This window comes from Panicum virgatum, chromosome 1N, assembly GCF_016808335.1.
Source record: "Panicum virgatum strain AP13 chromosome 1N, P.virgatum_v5, whole genome shotgun sequence".
In the NCBI taxonomy this organism is placed as follows: Eukaryota; Viridiplantae; Streptophyta; class Magnoliopsida; order Poales; family Poaceae; genus Panicum; species Panicum virgatum.
The window spans coordinates 7,595,913-7,602,669 of NC_053145.1; positions in this window are offsets into that span (position 1 = coordinate 7,595,913).

The window sequence follows — 6,757 nt, forward strand, 5'->3', positions numbered from 1 at the left end:
AAAGAGAAAATAAATTATTTCCAATTTTTCTATCTTTTCAAGAAAATGAGAAATACTTATTTTTAAAAGTAATCAAAATACTAGAAATTTATAATTGTTTGGATTAAAAAGGCAAACAACCAATTTCGTTATGCATTTGTAACCTTCCAAAGATAGATAATGATAATAACCGATAAAATGAAATGGCAAAATAGGCATCTTAGTCCCTTACAATTTTTATTTTTGGGTCAAACTTGTCCATGTGGTGATGTGGCTCTTTCTACTAACATGAGACTGATGTGAAAAGTCATTTTTACACTTCATTCTTCTCATACTCAATTTCTATTATTATATTATCGTAATTACTAATGATATGACATAATAGATTTATTGTTGTTTCTCCAAGCTTGTTGTGTCTCGTATTTATTAAAATGTCCTTTCATACTTAGTGTAATCTTGATCATATAAGAACATCATGGACATGTTGATCAACTTTCTGTAGCACTGCTCAGCATGCAAATTATGAAGGAGAGAAAATAGCTAAGGGTAAAGAGGACTTTTCGCGTTAGTCTCATGGTATTATGGAGCATCACATTAATATAAGGATGAATTTAAGGGATTAAATTGTTTTAAAAAAATTAAGGGATGAACTTAAGTCTTGAAGTAAAGTTGAAGGGACAGCTATTTGGGAACGTATCTGGTGCAAACCACAACTTTCGTGAAAACTCGTGCAAACCATGGCAAAAAGGTCGTCTAAATTCATCAAAAAAATCACACATGTAGATGATATGATGATACACAACCTTGTGAAATATCTTGTTCAAACTCGACTTCGTTTGTGAGATATAAAAATAATCTCACAAACGAAGTCGAGTTTGGATAAGATATTTTACAAGATTGTGTATCATCATATCATCTATATGTGTGATTTTTTTGGTGAATTTAGACGACTTTTTTACCGTAGTTTACACGGGTTTTCACGAAGTTGTGGTCTCCACCAGATATGTTCCCCACCTGTTTTGCCGAAGGGAAAATTGGTCTCATAGCGCTGAAAGATCGCGACTTCCGTAAAATACCACCGAAATTGCGAGGCCCCATAAAATACCACTGAAATTTGCATCCGTTACCCAAATTTAGCATTATGTTAGTTTTCAGCAGAAAAGAAGGACATAAAATGACTCATTTGCCCTTGGCCCCATAGAAACCTTATCCTCTGCTTCTTTCGACCGCTCCCTGCTGGTTTTGCATGCGAGATCTCTTTGCACAACGCCGACCCCGCCCCTCCTGCGTCGGGTCGCAGCACGCCGCCGCCGCCTCCACCAGCCGCGCCAGCGCCATCCCGCCCCCCTCCCTGGTCGCCGCCGCCCCGTCCCTCCAGCGTCGGGCCCCCACGCCGGCGTCCCGCTCTGCCACCTTGCCACAGACGCATCTGGGCGGGCAAGAGGGGGCGCGCCCGAGCGTCCCCGGCAGGGGTGGCCTCAAGGCCGGCGCACGTGAAGCTGGGGCGCCGCCCGCCAGCAGAGATGGAGCCAACAGAGCTCCCTGAAGGGTAAGAATCATTCACATTCTCCCATCCCTCCCTCTCTGTTACTACACATGATTCCTCTAGGTTTAGAGTTCCTCAGGTTGATAGTAGATGGAAACGGATTTGTTGGTTGATAGTAGATGGAAACGGATTTGTTGGTCAGATTCGGACCGATTGTGGTATGCATTGGATATGGTCAGTAGTGATTCACTAGAAATTGCAACAAATAAGACAGATAGGTAGGTAAGATAAGAAATATTGTTGATTTGTGCACTGTTACTATTTCAAGATCGATGAGATTGATGCTTGTAGAGTTGTGGTTGATGTCTACTCCTTCTCAACAATTGAGGATGGTCGATTTGTGTACCAGAAGGGCAGACAATTGGAATGGTGGGTAGATTCAGAGAAGTACTCCATCATTGATATGGAGAATGATGTTGCAGAACACTTCCATTGGTCAATTAATCAAGAGGCAAATTTTTGGTTTGAGGATCAGAATGGTCAAACAAGTCGACTTGCAACTGATCAGCAGCTTATAGACTTGTTGCGGGCTTCAGAACTTGTGAAGTTTATCATGACTATTGATAGATGTGAACATGGTCAGAATATGACTCAAATGGAGGATCAAAGCCTAGTGATAAATGATGATGGTGTAGCGAAAATGGCCTCTCATGCCATATTTCAATATAATGTTTTGGCGATTGATGACACACACAACACTTGGACTAATATGATTGTTAAGATAAATATTCTCAGGTTTTTAGGTTCAAGTGATGACAAAGGGAAGATAGACGTAGCAAGGCCCGAAGGGCCGCCCCTACGGGGGTTCCGCTGATGAGCAAATTTGTACTCATCGGTGCAATGAACTTGGCACCGGATTAACCGGCGTTGGGTGTTTTACACTCATCGGTTAATTGACTTGGAGTACACAAGGCTAGGGTTTTACACCGGTTGAACCGACGCTAAAGAAATTGCATACATCGGTGCATTGACAGATGAAGACAGGAAATTCTATACACCGGTTAAACCGACGTTTGGTTCTTGGTGAACGTCGGTGCAGTTGTCCAGAGAGTTAGTTTTTCAGCAACTACACTCACCGGTTAAATCGACGCTGCATCGGTTGATTACGTCGGTCGATTGAGGTAGTCGTGGAAGTATAACGGCTAGTTGGAAAATGCACTCACCGGTTAAACCGGTGATGACAAAAATGGGAGCATCGGTTTAACCGATGATAGAGCTTTTTGTCAGTCTTTTTCCAACGGCTAGTTTGGGGTGTGTGGGCTATATATATGCCACCCCACGGCTCATTTGATAAGGTTGGAGACTAAGGAAGTATACAAGAGCCAAAGATCATCTCCAACCACCATAGAGCTTCATTGTACATCATATAGGCTTAAGCACACTTGTTAGAGTGCTTAGTGCTTGATTAGGGATTAGTTCTTGCGAGAGCTCCCTTGAGAGAAGTCTTGCTGCGGCAAGCAAACACTTGTACTCGTCGTGTGACCCTCCTACTTGGTGTGGAGAGGCAACGACACTTTGTGCGGGGAAGGAGACCCCTCTTGGTGAGAAGCTCCGATAGTGAAGACGGTGCCGTGGTGACGCTTCGAGATAGACGGTGGTGGTGACCTCGTCTTGGTGACTTGGTGGCACTTAGCCTTTGCTTGCCGGGGTGCCTTGGTGGCCAACGCAAGACGGTGATCAAGCGAAGAGACTCGGCATCACACTTGTTCGTGTTGGACAAGTGGCCGTGGACGTAGGGAGGGACTTTGGTGTCCTAACCGAACCACGTTAAATCGTGTGTCTTGGTGTCTTCACGGGAGTTTGCATATCCTCTCCCTTACCGCTTTACTTACCGCATTACGTTTCCGCATTTACTCTTTCTTGCTTACCTTTACTTTCCTAGTTAAGTTTGATTAGGATTGGCTATAGGTTGCAAGTCTTTTGGGGTAAGTAGAGGGTAGCATAGATAAACCTTAGTCATAACTAGCATGTGTAGGACGAGTTAGGTTTATCTTATGCAATTAGATTTGAGCCCTAGGTTAAAAAGCGATTAGCGACCCTATTCACCCCCTCCCCCTCTAGGGTCGGACACCCCGGTGATCCTTACAAATGGTCAGTTTGAAGGAAATGAGCAGCAACTTGTGGTCAGTAATGCCGATGATTTGGTACAGGTCTCATCTCGAGGTGTGATTGCAGAATATCAAGGCAAAGAATGGGTAGATGAACTGGAACTTGAGATTATAGCAGCGGGTCCTGATAGAATAGAGGAGGAGGAGGAACACTATATAGCGCGTGGTTTTGACCCTAAGGGAGATTATCCTACTGGAGCTGATGAAGAATGGAGATATTTCAAGAAGCAGCAAAAGGCACCAAAAGGAGGAAGTAATGAGAAAGTGCAGCAGGAAAAGAATAAAGAAAAGGTCTATGAAGACACTGATCCTGATGCTGTACCAAGTGATGAATCCATTATGATGAGAGATGCTCCATATTTTGCACACACTACCTATGACAAAGATAACCCTGACATAAAGGCAGGTTCCACATTTGCTGACAAAAATGCATTCATGCTGGTTATCAAACAATATGCCATTAAAAGGGAGTTTCAGACATTTGTAGAGCATAGTGACAAATCAAGGTATAGGGCAAGATGCGCAGATTCAGATTGTGAATGGAAAGTTCATGCAAAGAAACTGCTTGGCTGCCCTACATTTATGGTATTTATGCACTGTTTTCAGATTTGTCTACCCACATGTATTTTTAGATTGTATATATTTGTCTATTTTCATGTATTGATTATTTTTTTTCAGATTGTTTCCATTTCAGAAGGTCATACATGTGCTAGCACAAGTCAGGTGAAGGGTAAGGAAGCTACCAAAATTTGGATTGCTGATAGGGCAAAAGAGGTACTCAAGTCCAATCCAGCCATGGGAGCCAAAAAATTGAAAGATTAGCTTGAACAACAATTTCCAATCAAACTATCATATAATAAGGTGTGGGAAGGAAGGCAACGTGCTCTAGTAGGACTTCATGGCACTTGGGAGGACAGTTTCAAAATGTTGTGCCATTTCAAAGCGGAGCTAGAAGCAACATGTCCTGGCAGCATATTAGAGATTTATTGCAAGAAGAAGAAAGATGGCCGAGTCTATTTCTCTAGGATATTTGTTGCTATCAAAGCATGTGTGGATGGATTCCTTACTGGATGCAGGCCGTATCTTGGAGTTGACTCCACTCATCTCAACGGTAAATATAATGGACAGCTAGCTGCAGCAACAGCAATTGATGGTCGTAATTGGATGTATCCGGTGGCATATGAGATTTTTTACAAAGAGACAAAGGCTGATTGGACTTGGTTCTTGATGCAATTGAAGAGATCAATTGGAATACCTCATGGACTGACCATCCACACTGATGCCTGCAAAGGTTTAGAGACAGCAGTCCACAAAGTCTTCCAAGATAAAGTTGAGCATAGAGAGTGTTTTAGACACCTCATGCAAAATTTTAGAAAGCATTTTGAAGGAGATGTGTTGAAATACATGTGGCCATGTGCTTGGACATGTTCAGCTAAAAGGCATAAGAGGCTTTGGGACAAAATTGTAGAGAATTGTCCAGATGCTGTTCCTTACTTAGAAGCAGAGCACAAACAGATCTGGTCACGTGCTAAGTTCTCAGGAGAATACAAGGTTGATTATGTCAACAACAACATATCAGAATGCTTCAACAGCTGGATTAGGGAGACTAAAGGTTTGCCTGTGGATGTTCTTATGGACACAATCAGGGGGGTGATCAAGGAAAAGATAGCAATTAGGCAACATATAGCTGAGAGACTTGAAGGGCTAATTCTTCCTAGTATTATCAATGAGCTCGAGATGAAGAGTAGAAATTTGAAGTACACGATTAAGGCGAGTGGTGGGCTAAAGGACGAGGTATCTGGATTGACTAAGGACAACTACCCTTCGAGGCATGCTGTGGATCTTGATATGAAAACATGCTCATGTGGTCAGTGGCAGATTTCTGGTAAACCTTGCACCCATGCTATCTCATTCATAGGTTCTCTTAGAAGGGTTAAACTAGAGAATTATGTGCATGATTACTACTCACTTGAGCATTTCAAGGCTAAATATCAATTTGTGGTTAATCCAATGGTTGACAAATCAGAATGGCGTGTGGGTACTCCCGGTTTTGAGATGTTGCCTCCAAAGCTAGAAAGGTCTGCTGGTAGGCCAAGAGTGAAAAGGATCAAGAGTCGAGGTGAGCCAGGTAAAAGGGGATCTTACCAATGCAAAAGATGCTTCCAGTTTGGTCATATTGAGAAGGGATGTCGTGAGCCCCCTACTGAACTTGGTGCCGAATTACCACCTTCACTTCCTGCTAAATCTAAGTAAGCTGAAACTCCCTTCAATTTTGTTACTATGAAATCTCTATATGGCTGCATAATGGCTTGACTAAATTGTTGTTGTGTAGGAAGAGAAAAGGAGAGCCTAGTACTTCAACATCCAAGAAGACTTCCAAAAAGTCCAAGAAGGCTGGTACATCAAGCAACACTACTTCAGTGGCTCAAGCAGCATCAACCCCCTCCACTATCTTAGTCTCTGAAGCACCAGATAGTCCAGAACCAATAACAAGACGGATGGCAGCTTCTACTTCTACTCCAACAAGACCTTCCGCTTCACCATTGAGTCCAGGGCCCATGACCAGAAGCATAGTTGCACAACTAGACATATCACCAGGAGGCATTGCTAGGAGGCGTATCATAAACTAAACATGGCTGCTGTACTGTATTGTTAGTACAAAATTTGTGTGTGGTGTATTCCTGATCTAAAACAATTAGTGTGCTGAAATTGGACTAGGTGCTTCCTGTTTGTGTAAGGGGATCCCTTGTGTAAGATATATGGAACCAGACCACTTGTTTGTGCGAATTTGTTGGCTTTTAGATGTGTTAACAAGAACCACTAGTTATGGTTCGTAATTTTCAATGCATATGTTGTCATTGATAATGTTTTTATGTTGAAATGGTGCAAGTATTAGCTCTATGCTTCTTTCTCATGTGTTGTGCCTGTTTTCCTGTGAAAAAACGGTTTGGGGGTATATATGCCCAAGTTAACAGATCCAGACCTGAAATCTAACAGAATGTTAAATTTGGATAATGGATGTAACTTTCAATGGTATTTTACGGGATCTCGCGCTTTCGGTGGTATTTTACGAAAATCGCGATCTTTTTAATGGTATGAGAGCAATTTTCCCTTTGCCGAATGA